The following is a 15,168-nucleotide window of genomic DNA, read 5'->3' on the forward strand; positions in this document are numbered from 1 at the left end:
ATCCAGGAGCCTAATTAAAGATAAGGAGGCCTTGATGGAGATACTGGAACAGTTGGAATCTGTTCGATCACAGGAACACAACCAAGCTAATGATCAAACCGAGAGGGAAGTAGTGACCAAAGGAATCATTTTAATAATTCGTCTGATTATAGAGGAAGAGGTGGTGGCCATAGGTATAGGAACCATGGTGGTGAACGGCAATGGAGAAATGATTGGAGAAGGAGTGAAGAACCGAGAGATAATGAGAGAGGAAGGGATAGGCGAATGAATGACACAGTTCATATAGAAGAGGCGGAGAGACTGGAAAACTGAATGACACTCCGGATGAGGTCCAGTCAGGAGTGAGAGCTACAAGGACCAGAATAAACCTACTAAGACATGACAATGGTGGAGATCTAAGAGGAGATCTACTGGAGGAAAGATGTAGGATTCCCAAAGAACCTATACTACCCATGATAGGGATCAAGCTATGTGGACTGAATATTGAGGCATTAGTTGACACAGGAAGTGAAGCATGTGCAATATCCAAGAGTTTATATGAACAGGTACTGAAAGCAAACATTAGCTTGCCTAGTTTCCCGGTGAGTGGAGTGAGAATTGTGAATGCGTTGGGTGCAAGGAGTAAACCTATTAAAGAACAAGTGTTGATTACCTTCGAGATAGAGGGAGAAGAATACGAAGCAACATTTTTGGTGGTGGCTGGACTGAACACTTCAATTATTTTAGGAATAGATTGGTTGAATGAAGTTGAAGCGATACTGAGTTTTGATGAAGGTACTATCAAGGTCAAAGGAAGAAAGGGAGAAGAGAAGAAGTTAAAGTTTGCTGAGGGTAGTGCAATAAAAGAAGAGGAAGAATTTAAAAGGATAAGTTTGTGTTATGAAGAGGAACCCACAGTAGGATACGGGGAAGAGGAACTAGAAGAAGAAGTGTTGATGTACTTTGAGGGATTAGCACGAGAGGATCGACATGAAGAGGATAAGATAAGTAAAAAGTTGGAGGAAATGACACACCTAGATGAGAAGATTAAGAGGAAATTAGCCACAGTGTTATACAGGCGTTGTAAGGTATTTTCTCAATGGCCAGGTATCATGAAGGGGGTGGAGTGTAAGCTAAAGATAAAGAACCATAAACCGTTCAATAAAAAACAGTATTCCATTCCCCAGGCGAAAAGAAGAGCAGTAGATGAGGAGATACAGAGAATGATGGACCTTGGTGTTATAGAAAGGGCCAACAGTCAATATAACAACCCCCTATTTGTTGTTGATAAGAAGGGTGGAGAGGTGAGGATAGTTTTAGATGCACGGACAGTGAACAAGATCATCGAGCCGGAGCGGGACAAGCCTGAGACTATAGAAGAACTGATTCAAAAATTCCGAGGAGCGAAGGTACTTAGTAGTATCGACTTAACTTACGGTTACTGGCAAATACCATTGGCCACAGAGTCCCGCCAGTATACAGCATTTACTTATGGAGGGAGGTGCTATCAATTTAGAGTGTTGCCGTTTGGGCTTAATGTGTCAGTGTCTGAATTCATAAGAGCAAGTGAATCATGGGAAGAACATTTGGATAGGTTGGATGCAGTCTTGGAAGCTTTTGAAACTGCAGGGGTAACCGTAACCTGGACAAGTCGGAATTTGGCAAATCAAAGATAAAATTCCTGGGCCATATAATATCAGAGGAGGGTATCTATCCTGATCCTAGTAAAATGGAGACTATTAGAAATTTTCCAACCCCCATAGTAAGAAGCAGTTGCGAGCGTTCTTTGGGGTTTGTGAGTTTTATAGAAAATTTGTCAAGGGATCCGTACTTAATGCCCCGAGTATGAGGGAATTGATCAAGGCAAGAATGATGTGGCACTGGAGTGCAGAGTGCCAAACCGAGTTTGAGAATATCAAGGAAGCACTATGTAGTGCAGACATATTGTACCACCCGGATTTTTCCAAGGACTTTCATTTGGGAGCGGACAGCTCTGACTATGGACTGGGGATACATTTGTACCAAATGAAGAGGAGCGGAAATGGTGAGAGAGTAAGAACAATAGCGTTTGGTAGCAGGAGTTTAAATGCTTGGGAGAGGAAATATTCGATTACTGAAAGGGAGGCATTGGCAGTAGTATGAGGGTTTAAGCGATTCCGTTATTATTTGGCAGGGAGGCATGTGAAAGTGGTGACTGACCATAAGGCCCTTACATTTCTGACCACAAGCAAATTGAGGCATAGCAGACTAACGCGATGGGCCCTGGCATTACAGGACTATGACTTCGAGATAATTTATGAGCCAGGAGCAATCCATATAATACCTGATGCCTTGTCAAGATTACCAGCTGACTCGAGAGGAATGTTGGTGGACAGGCCGGAAGGAGAAGGAGTTAGAATTAACCTGATGAAAGGAGTACAGTATGAAGAATTCGTAAGGAAGTTCCTAAAGAATATGCGCAGGGAACAGAACGAGGACGAGAAATTGAAGACAATTAAAAAATAAATACAGGTGTGCAGGAGAAGAAAGAATTCGCACATTTTATTATATTCACAATGGGATACTTTATGAAAGAAACAAGGAGAGTGAGGAGAACTGGAAACTCTGTGTGCCCGAGCATGTGATAGAGAAATTAATTTGGTATACGCACTATAGTAATGCGCATTATGGATCGAAGAAGTGTCTGGAAAAATTGAAGTCAGATTGTGCATTCAACAACATGGGAAGGCGTATACGTAAGATACTGAGTACATGTGACACTTGTCAAAAATCTAAAACGACTACAGTACAGCACAAAGGATATATGCACCCAATTGTACTGACAGCAATTAAGGACATAGTTGCAGTGGATCTCTTTGGGCCACTTCCTGCCTCACGAGGGAATTACACACAAATCTTAGTAGTGGAAGAACTGGTTTCCAAGTACATAAAGTTTTACCCATTAAAGAAAGCCACTAGTAGAGCCATCATTAACCAGTTTGAGAAAGACTATTTTCAAAAGGTGTGTATTCCTAAGCGAATTTTGAGTGATAATGGGTCACAATTTAGGTCAAAGGAGTGGACAGAGATGTTAAATGAATAATAAAATAAATGAATAATAAATGAATAATAAAATAAAATAGAGAAAATTGCCATTTCTAGATACAGACTAGCTTCTAACCCTGCAGGCAAACAATGAAAGAATTGAACCGTTTATGCCGAACATACTGTCATAGGAAGCATGGTTCATGGAAAGAATATTTGGAAGAATTTGAGCGGGTCAGGAATCACCTCCCGCATGATTCTACAGGGTTTGCACCATGTGAAGTATTGCTCAATCAAGAACCCGACAGTATTTTTCGCGAGTTGCTAGTCTACCCACCAGGAAGTTCATTGACCTGGGAAAGGAAATTGGAGCTAGTGGAATTAAGTATGAAGGAGAAGGCTAGGAAAAGACAGGAAAGACACGACAAGCTAGTGAAACTGATAACTTACCGAGTGGGAGACTTAGTACTAGTAAAGGTTCATGCAAAATCAAAGAAAATAAACTCTGAAATACACAAATTCAACCACGTTTATAAGGGACCATACACGATTATAAAAACTGGTCATCCTAACATGGTGGAGTTGGAATATGCACGGACAAAGAGAGTGCATGGTAAGGAGCATGTGGAAAACATAAAAAGGTACTACTCACACGAGAACAGGGATAACCCAGATGATGAAGTGGAATTCGATTAGGGCCAATGTCTGAAATAGGGTGTTCAAGCTCCATGATGTAGTTGAGTAAGACATGTTTGGAACATTTAGTTGTTAAATGGACATTTGAAAAAGGGGAATGTTTATTTGCATTGTATTTTCTGATGTATTATAACTAGAACTTCATATTTCATATCGACAATTACATGAGAATGACTGTAAACCTGTAACAACTCAATTGTAATATAATAACTCATATGTCATGTGTTCACATAATAATTTTTGATTGTATGTTGTGTGTTACGTTCAATATGGACTGTAGAGGATTATTGCTGCTTGATGGAAAATTGTGATTTGGGCAATGCCATGTTTGTGAGATGTAATAACCTTTTGTAGAATATTATTATGGAGGCAGCCCACTGCCGGAGTCGAGGGATTATTTGGCAAATTGTAATTTCATTAATTATTTACACTGTGTGTTTTGTTCAGATGTAATAATATCTAATTTCTTTGCCAATTCTTTTACTCCAGAGGCTCCAAAGAAGTTTTCTAGGACGGGGATGTAAGGGGTCCACAGGCCCTTACTATAACTTTGCACTTGGCACAGGTCGATAGGACGAACAATCGATTGTGACGTGTTGAGAGAGCGAGTGCCGAGATGCACCAGTGTGGTTGGCGGGCATATGTGTGTGAAGGCCATTGTTGAAATACAGGGCTTTAACGGAGAAGGGTGTCGCCATCGCCGTGGTTAGACCCCTATGCAATAGATTAATACCGGGAAAGTGAAGAAGTATCATTACGAAAGTGATCAGTGACGTTACTAGTGCCGATATTTGGTTTTGCGTCTACCACGCCGGCCTAACCTTGGATTACAGTGTTGGATGCAGTGATGGATTATCGTGTGACGATAAAGGAAAATGAAGAAAGCCTGTGCTGAGATTAGCCGTAATTTGATATGTATGGCGAAGGCAGTGGCTGTCTCCTTTTTTGTGTTTTGAGAAGAATTTAAGTTCGTAATTAGTAAAACTGTGTTGGTGTTCCTCATTACCAGACGTTCAGTATTATAGTATTGAGCAGAAAGAACTGGAAAGTAACAACTTCCGTAGCAGTCAATTCCGATTACCAGCACCATTAGGTTCACAGTCATGTTAATAATAAATATTGGACTGCTATTCGATCAGATCAGGTCAGGATAATAAATCGGAGGTGTTACACATGGCATGCGGAACATCGGCCTGTCACTACCGCAGACCGCGGTATTTCAGCACGTTGCGTCAGCAGTATTTCTGCGCCCGGTGGCAGCATAAGTATGCGACTCGCCTGCACAACTTTCAGTAGGTTGGTCCGTGGTTGTTGCTGCAACTGTCTACTTTGTTCATCATAAAAATAGTACTGATGTAAACAAACGCAAACGCGATGACTGGTCAGCATCCGTAGAATAAGTGCTTACAAGGGAACCTCCCCATCGCACCTCCCTCAGATTTAGTTATAAGTTGGCACAGTGGATAGGCCTTGAAAAACGGAACGCAGATCAATCGAGAAAACAGGAAGAAGTTGTGTGGAACTATGAAAAAAATAAGATAATAATTGTCTGAAAATAAAAAATTAAACTTTTCACTCGAGGGAATACTTGAACCAAGGACCTCCCGCTCCGCAGCTGCTCACGCTAACCACGGGATGACGGCGCTACTGACAGCACAGTATCCTTGATGTTACATATCTTGCACGTGGACTACTCAGTTTGTACATTTTGCTTATTTTTTTCATAGTTCCACACAACTTCTTCCTGTTTTCTCGATTGATCTGTGTTCAGTTTTTCAAGGCCCATCCACTGTGCCAAGTTATAACTAAATCTGAGGGGGGTTGCGATGGGGAGGTTCCCTTGTTAGAGGTAAGTCGCATTTATGTGTTGATATAATTACTACGTCACTATAAATCAAACATATGTATTAACAATCATCAACACTTTTTTAATCATACTGTAGCTATGTAGTTTTTATTTCAAAAACGAGTATAGTCGCAGTCACTGTACTGTTGGGCTCTGATGGTCGCGCTGTTAATACGTAGTATGAAGATAGTTCATACTGCTCCCCGCTCCGTAGTGAAACGTGTGCGTGGAACACCGTAAACAAGTGGCGAGAAATAGGTTGCTTTTATTGTTTTTCACAAGTTCATAGAAAAAAATCAGCTTTGAATTCTTCCGAGTGACTGTATTTAATAAAGTTAAGGAGCTCGTTGGAATCGGTTTGCATAGGTTGTAGGCTGGTAATCCGGTAGTCCACGGATTGGTGGTTCAATTCTGTCATGGTCGTTCTTTTGTTTCATTCACTTTGGAATACCTACATCTCTTAAACGTAAAATTCATCAAATATACACTAATTAACACATACTTGATCAACATTTCCAGTGAAAAATGCGCACCTTCTTGTTTCTAATTATATATTGCACGTAAAATTCCTGTTTTCCTTGCAAGTATAAATTCTTAACTATCGATATTTTATAAAACATTGTTAATATAGGTTTTCCACTCTTTTATATCACAGCTGTGGCCTTACACGAGTCAGAGTGATAAGCGTCATGGGAACACGGAAAAATAATTTTCACAGCATAGAGCACACCATACAAATGCGGCGTTTTTACAGCAGTATGCCCCCAACAGAAGAGAACTGAGATGGAGCCAAGTTAAGGGATTTGTCGTGAGAAGTAACAAGACATTTAAGTTGCCAGACTTACTGGAACACGTCAGTGTCAAACGCTGGCAGGATACAGAACGGCACGTCATAAAAGAAGAAGAAAAAAATGTGGTGCTTGGACAGCTTCTTGGATTCTGCTGTTGATCGACACGTTATGAGTGTAGTAGATCACAGTTTCAGTCCTGAAATGTATTTCTCAGATTTCGATATGAAAGAAGATCAGAGATTGCCAGACGACTGACTGTAAGTAATATCTTCAGTGGCTTCTATATTTAATTACACCTGTAGTACACTTTTGCGTCACACGTTTACTCTGTGTTTAAGTTAGGAATTTTCATCATTTTTGTTTTTAGTTACAATGCTCACTTAGATGGTGCCCTAAGAAGTGTGCAGTATCGCTGGAGTTTTGCCGAATATTATTTCATTCACTTTAAAAATTAAATCACATTCAAAGCTATACTGTTTCTCTGTTCGTCTCGTTTTACGTCGTAACTGCAGCAGTGCAAATCACTGCAGATTAGTTGTACCGGCTGGCTGGCCAGTACTGTCCAAGTTAAATGCACCGATTAACTGTTCTCCCGTATTATCGCTCAGTGGACGTGCACTTAACGCACAGCATAAAACTTATCCTTATTATCATAGTTGACTATACTCGATGTAGCTTGGCTTCCACTCCATGTGAAACGAAATCCAGCGAGATTCCAGCAAACGTGGAAGAATACATGGTGCAATTTTACATCGGGTTTACCCTCATGATGAACATAGTATGGCCTCACAAATGCTAGGAAAGTGTCCTGATTTTTCGTCAGTGTTCCTTCTAATGCCAAGTGCAAACAGATTTGTTGCTCTGGTATCTTTTTCCTTCGCCAAGCAGAACTGGTGGCTGGCAAGCAGGTTTTCTATCAGACTTTTCTGTTCGTCTGTATAGTATCCTCGGAAACATCTTACAAATCTGATTTCCTAAACTAATCATCTATTCTGAAGTGACATCATCGGTATTGTGTTGGAATGCTATCCTGAAAATCAGATGGTAACTCATCCGTTCCACAGACTTTTTGTTACCAAACGTGGCAACCTTACAGTTCCTGGGTGCCCCAGATTTTATTTGCTTCGTTTTCTGCTAACTTATTTGATCTCAGATAGTCCAATACTCCACTCAGTACTCCTATTTCTCTCGTATTAACTTCCACCTTCACTTTTATCACACTTTGGAATAGTTCCTCTCCATCATGTATTTACTACTGTCATCCCTCTGCCATTTATTCCACGTAATAGGAATTTTTTCATCTGCCCCTAGTACAACACATTTATAGTTTACAAATGGCAAGTTTCAATCTTGTGATTCTAATACTTTCTTCTTCCATAATCAGGAGTTTTTTCTACGTCAATCGCAGCTTTCCTGCCCTGCCTTAGCATTTTTCCGTTTTTTGTTGTATTTCATTCCTGTTCTACTGGACTGCTTTTGACGTTCTTGCTTAGGTCATTTGTCACTAAGTCAGCCTGTTATAAAGTTTCAGTATTCCATGTCGTCATATACTCCATTTGATTTATCCCCTTGAATGTGAACATACTGTCCATCGCTAATAGGCTATCGTCTGAACTTATGGCTACACCTGAGTAAGCTTTGGAGTCCAGAATTGATTTCTAAATTTAGTATAGTCAATGACGTTGTCCAGTTGATATCTTGCAGTGTGCCTCGGTCTTTTCCAAATACACCTTCATCTCTTGTGATTTAAAGAGCGTGGAAGGATAACAGATCGACGTCAGCTTGGCAGCACAGGACCTCATCGCATGAAAGAGGTTTTTAGGTGCCAGTGTGTCTCTGGCAAATAAGAGTAAAAAATTTTTGTTTTGTGCTGCTACCAGTATCATTACCTTTTTTAATTCAATACATTGCTAAGCGTTTCGAAACACTTTTGGTCATCATAAGGCGTTTTGCTCTACTGAAAAACTCTAAAATTTTCTATTTCATAATAGCAAACAGTTTCTAATTACATCAGAAATACATGGTGACCATCACCTATCCAGAATGAGATTTTCACTCTGCAGTGGTGTGCGCGCTGACATGAAACTTCCTGGCAGATTAAAACTGTGTGCCGGACCGAGACTCGAACTCGGGATCTTTGCCTTTCGTGGGCAAGTGTTCTACCATCTTTTTATTTTATTTTTATTTTGGTCTATATTGTTCGTTGAATTTGTTCGTGGCGGACGTCCGATGACACTCCTTCAGGCTGTTTGTTGATTACAGAAGGTAGCGAAACCCTCTGACCGAACACGCTGAGCTACCGTGTCGGTGTTGTCTCCTGCGAGGTTCGCAGGAGAGCTTCTGTAAAGTTTGGAAGGTAGGAGACGAGATACTGGCAGAAGTAAAGCTGTGAGGATGGGGCGTGAGCCGTGCTTGGGTAGCTCAGACGGTAGAGCACTTGCCCGCGAAAAGCAAAGGCCCTGAGTTCGAGTCTCGGTCCGGTACACAGTTTTAATCTGTCAGGAAGTTTCACAATCGCCTATATTCGACGCCAGCGTGCAATAACCACTCGCAGACGGCGATTAGCAGCACTAGTAGTGGAGAGAACATACAGCATGTCTGGGATGCGGAGACGGAACTACTTACCTGATGTACGAAACGGCATGATCATTGGCTTTCGTGCCAAGAGTGGAAGTATTTCAGAAACAGATAGTTTGCAAACTGTTCGCGAGCCGCCGTGGTTAAAGCGTACCCTGCATGGCAAAATGGCGCTAACCAAACCGGCGCCAAGGCAGCTGTGGTTGAAACAGGGGCCATAGATGAGAGTGGTGAACGACGGCCGTGCCACTGTTGAGCAACTGACCGTCCAGATGTGACCGAGGGGCTACCAACAGTGTGTCCTCAACCACCGTTTTGCAAACATTGCTGCGTATCGGCCTCCGCACCAATGCTGAAAGAAGTTCATCGGCGACGAAGGCTGGAATTTGCAAGCCAGTACAGCAACTGTACGTTCACTGAGTGTCGACAAGTGGCCTCTTCAGATGAATCACGTTTTATACTCCATCGGGCTGAAAGCCAACACCCTGCCAGAATCGTCGAGAGGATCCAGGCCGGACGAGGAAATGTTTTGGTCCGGAGAATGTTTTCGTGGCGTTCCCTGGGTGATCCATTCTAGCAGGCACAGTGGATCAACAAAAGTATGTATCTATCCCTGGCGACCACGTCCATCCCTATATACAGTTTGTTTTTTCTCGGCACGATGGGATCACCAACAGGAAAACACAAAGTGTCACACAAATCGCAGTGTACTTGCGTGGTTCAAGGAGCACCAGTATGAGTTTACCGTACTCATCTGGCCACCAAACTCCCGGATTTAAACCCAATCGAAACTCTGTGGCCGGCCGTTGTGGCCGAGCGGTTCTAGCCGCTTCAGTCCGAAAACCGCGCTGCTACTACGGTCGCAAGTTCGAATCCTGCCTCGGGCATGGATGTGTGTGCTGTCCTTAGATTAGAAAGGTTTAAGTAATTCTAAGTTCTAGGGGACTGATGACCTCAGAAGTTAAGTACCATAGTGCTCAGAGCCATTTGAACCATTTGAACTAATGACCTCAGATGTTAATTCCCACAGTGCTCAGAGCCATTTGAACCATTTTTTTGAGGATCTGTGGAATCACCACAACCGGGCTGCACGCACTGTGGTTCGTCAACCGAGTAACCTAGCGCAGCAAACCACGGAGCTGGAGTCGGCATGGCCCCACATCCCTGTCGGTAACTTTCAGAACCTCGCTGACTCTCTTTCTGCACATCTGCGCTTCAAAAGTTGGTTATTCAGGCTTTTCAGGAGTGCTAACATTAATGTCACTGGACGGTTTCGTTTGTAAATGATCAACTGGATGATTTAGATTATTTCAGTAGCTTTTTAGGGTATTTCAATAACTTTTCGTTTCCTTTGCATGTAATAAAAAACGACATATGATGAACAACTATGACCGAACGCGTAACAGACTATGAAAGTAAACAAAAATGATGCAACTGGTGACAGAACAAAACAAGTTGTTTGTAACAGTCACGGTGCTACCTCTTCGCCAGTATGGCTATAGTAAGATAAAAGGATACAAGGGTGAGGAAGGTCTTAGTGATACTGACGTACTCCGAAGCTGTGCGCCACCCGCTACAGTTTGTCGTACTCAGACATTTCCTTTCACAAGTTAGATTCTTAGTAATTAGGGTATCTCACTGCAAAAGCCAAAACTGATAAATCACAAGTGTATGTCTATTAATAAGGCGTTGTATGGGATTGTCCTATGCCACTACTGCTAAGAAGGGTCCTATGCCATTACTGCTAACAATGGGACGGGACAAACTTTCTCTCACCGATCTGATTCACAGTGGCATACCGAGCGAGGTGGAGCAGTGGTTAGCACACTGGACTCGCATTCGGGTGGAAGACGGTTCAATCCCGCGTCCGGCCATCCTGACTTAGGTTTTCCGTGATTTCCCGAAATCGCTCCAGGTAAATGCCGGGATGGTTCCTTTGAAAGGGCACGGCCGAATTCCTTCCCCGTCCTTCCCTAATCCTATGAGACCGATGACTTCGCTGTCTGGTCTCCCTCAAAACAGCGCAGCCATAGTGGCAGGGTGTGCAGGACACGACTTGGATTCCAGCAAACGGAAAAACGAAGGCGAAACTCTCAACCGCTTTCGAAAAAAAGCGAGTTTGAAAATTCTGGGCGTGCTTGTATGCCTTTAGTTTGTATTGGTCGCTAGTGGTGAGGGAATCCGCAGCCATGCGAGTAAGCTATTAATTCCTATTATCGTGTATACATTTGTTAAAAGTATAGTGTGTAACGTATATAGCACTGTACGAGTCAGGATGATACTGATCACAGAAACAAGAGAAACAATAATTATACAGGGTGTACATTAATAAAACCGATGAACTATAGAGACGGACCCCTGAATGGAAATGGAGGGAAAAAGATCCTATGAAAATGTGTCTGGAAGTGCATCGTTGTCACAGAAGATGGCGCTGACGAATAAAAGTTGCTCTGACGGCGTGTCGTGTGTTGCTAGTATGTTGCACGCTGTGTGATAGACACAGCGTACTGCAAACAGCTGAATGGTCCGATATTCATGCCGGCAATAAGCCGAGATGGTTTTTGTATAAGGCCAAGCAGATGGTCGAGAGACAGCACAGCTATACCGAAACAAGTGCCCATCACACAACATTTCAAGCCAATTTCGGGGGTCTGTGTAGTTATGGGTCCTTTCAGACAGACGAACGCGCAGGGAGGCGGCGGATTCAGAGGACCTGGTTCTACTGGATATTTCAGCGAACTCTACTACAAGCTGCAGACAAGTTGCCTGCCAAGATGGTGTAAGCAAACGTGTATCCTGCGTATCCTCCATGATAACCGCTACTACTGGTTATGACGTGGATGTGTGCAGCTCTGTACTATGTTCTGGGACGATATGTTGTCGTTGCACGCTCACCGTCCATTTCCGCACACTTGTTCATAAGATTTTCTTTCTTCCATTTCCAGTCAGGAATCTGTTCCTACAGTTTGTCGGTTTCATTAATTTCGCCCTGTATAAGTGTTTTCTGTTCTTTCGGACATGTAATGAAGAACAGACACCGAAATATCACCACAGTGAGAACGACCAATCGTTCACTTCAGCGCAGATGCACACCAAGCTAGAACCCTTGAGGGGAATCGGCGAAATGTCGCGAGTAATGAGGATAATGGGCAAGGTGCTCTACATCAATAGTGTGTGGATAAGTTGACACTTTGTGTCTGCCAGGAGGCGTGTTGGGGTAGTCCGTGCGGTTGGGCATATGCCTATTAAGCAGGAGAGCCGGGTTCGAATCCCAGTCCGGCACCAATTTTCTACTTTCCTTAAGTCAATAATTCCTTTGTGGTTCGATTAAAACAGTAATTATCGTGAAATACAACACATGTAATGTAACTCGAAATTTTTCAAGTGCATTATTTTTTTATAGTGTCTATTGCAAAACAACAAAACAAGCTTGGTTAGCAGTCATAAACGTTTCTCGGTCATCACACAATTTCGTCGCGTACGATGCACATTAATCTTGTTGTTACGGGGATGGAAAAAAAAGAAAGCAACGGTAGCAAGATACGGTCCAGAGACTTCGCGACTACGAAACTAAGAGCTTGCTCGCCCGGCTGCGGAGTCAATGAATAACAGCGACCAAACGAAGTACATTGATTGATTGATTTTAACAGGAGAGCTAAAACAGTTTAGGTCTAACCCGCCACTGCCCGCACCGAAACTAGGTTTATTGTGCGGTATCGCTCCCTGTATATCTAGTAAAGCCAACCAGTGCCCTTAAATTGTACAAGGAGTCCCTCTATCAGTTTTTTGTTAGACACAATTTCTTCATGTCTAGTTGTCCCGAGGATTCTGTATCTTCCACTTTCCAATGCCATGCATTCAAAGATTAGGTGTGATGCAGTTACTTCACCCTCATCACAGATCCTACATTTAGGGTCCTCTTCCATTATATCTATTGTGTATAGGTCTTTTTTGAAGTTCCCTTGGGCGGTCATCAGTCCAGTCATGAGTTTGATCTCTTTCCTGTTCAATCCCAGGATTACAGAGCTTCTTTTAAAACATGGCTTGGGCATCATTACCTTACCATGTTTTCGTTTATGGTCCTTGGTCCAATATCCTACGTGCTATTTCCTATGCCAGTTCCGTAGTTCTAATTTGATCATAGCCTTGGTGATTGTCAAGACAGGTTCCGGTCCAATAAATGGAGTTGTTGATCCCATCATAACGCATCTATGGGCTTGTTCATTGCCACAGATCCCTGAGTGGCCAGGGACGCACACTAGGTTCACCCTATTGCTTCCCCCTAGCTCCACCAGAGCCATGCGGCAATCTGCAACAATCTTAGATCTTGCTGCAGGAGCTGCCAATTATTTCTGGGCTGCCTGGCTTTCTGAATAGATGTAGATGCTACGGTCATTGTAGCATCTACTCATATTCTCCTCCACACGTGCCCTGATTGCAGTAATCTCGGCTTGGAATACAGAGGCCAGTTTTCCTAGAGAGATGCTGCTCTCCAGTCTTGGTTGAACCCTGTACAACCCTGCCCCAATGCCTTGATCTGTTTTCGACCCATCGGTGAACCAATCGATGTCCCCCGTACGTTGTCGAACTTTTTCTCCCACTGCTCCCTACTTCCAATTATTATGTTGTAAGGCTTGTCGAAGCTGTTGGGAGTTATTATATAGTCGGCGGGCATTTCCTCAGCCATACCTATGTTTACTTCACTCACTATGTTAGTGTGTAATTCTGGATATCCGAATGAGACCCAGTTTTGGCCAGTTTTAAGTCTGTATGCCCCAGCTGCTGCCTCCATCTTAACCCAGAGGTTCAAAATGGTTCAAATGGCTCTGAGCACTATGGGACTTAACATCTGTGGTCATCAGTCCCCTAGAACTTAGAACTACTTAAACCTTACTAACCTAAGGACATCACACAACACCCAGTAACCCAGAGGTGAAGTGGAGGCATATGCAGTATGGCTTCCATTCCAGCGCTTTGTGTGCTGCTAATTCCGCCCGTTCTGGAGAGAGTACTCGTGATCTAGGGGTAGCGTCTTTGATTCATAATCAAAACGTCTTCGATCCCGGGTTCGATCCCCGCTACTGCCTAAATTTTGATAAATAATCAGCATTGGCGGCCGAAGACTTCCTGCGTAAGAAGTCAGCCTCATTCTGCCAACGGCCTTGTCAAAGAGGGCACTCTCTTGTCCTAGGGGTGGGAAATTGCCCCTAAAGGCGGAAGAATCAGCAATGATCAACGACATGAGGATACAGAAGGCAATGGAAACCACTGCATTAAAGACACGTAACGTGTATCCACAGGACATGTGGCCTGTAATTGAAGAAGTGTCATGATGAACTCTCCATTGGCAAAAGATTCCGGAACAGTCCACCATTCGGATCTCCGGGAGGGGACTGCCAAGGGGGAGGTTACCATGAGAAAAAGATTGAATAATCAACGAAAGGATAACGTTCTACGAGTCGGGGCGTGGAATGTCAGAAGCTTGAAGGTGGTAGGGAAACCAGAAAATCTGAAAAGGGAAATGCAAAGGCTCAATCTAGATACTCTGGTCAGATGAGTATCGGGTAATATCAACAGCAGCAGAAAATGGTATAACAGGTGTAGGATTCGTTATGAATAGGAAGGTAGGGCAGAGGGTGTGTTACTGTGAACAGTTCAGTGACCGGGTTGTTCTAATCAGAATCGACAGCAGACCAACACCGACAACGATAGTTCAGGTATACATGCCGAAGTCGCAAGCTGAAGATGAACAGATAGAGAAAGTGTATGAGGGTATTGAAAGGGTAATGCAGTATGTAAAGGGGGACGAAAATCTAATAGTCATGGGCGACTGGAATGCAGTTGTAGGGGAAGGAGTACAAGAAAAGGTTACAGGAGAATATGGGCTTGGGACAAGGAATGAAAGAGGAGAAAGACTAATTGAGTTCTGTACAAGTTTCAGCTAGTAATATCGAATACCCTGTTCCAGAATCACAAGAGGAGGAGGTATACTTGGAAAAGGGCGGGAGATCGGGAGATACGGGAAGATTTCAATTAGATTACATCATGGTCAGACAGAGATTCCGAAATCAGATACTGGATTGTAAGGCGTACCCAGGAGCAGATATAGACTCAGATCACAATATAGTAGTGATGAAGAGTAGGCTGAAGTTCAAGACATTAGCCAGGAAGAATCAATGCGCAAAGAAGTGGGATACGGAAGTACTAAGGAATGACGAGATACGTTTGAAGTTCTCTAACGCTATAGATACAGCA

The sequence above is a fragment of the Schistocerca piceifrons genome, chromosome 2 (genome assembly GCF_021461385.2).
Source record: "Schistocerca piceifrons isolate TAMUIC-IGC-003096 chromosome 2, iqSchPice1.1, whole genome shotgun sequence".
Taxonomy (NCBI): domain Eukaryota; kingdom Metazoa; phylum Arthropoda; class Insecta; order Orthoptera; family Acrididae; genus Schistocerca; species Schistocerca piceifrons.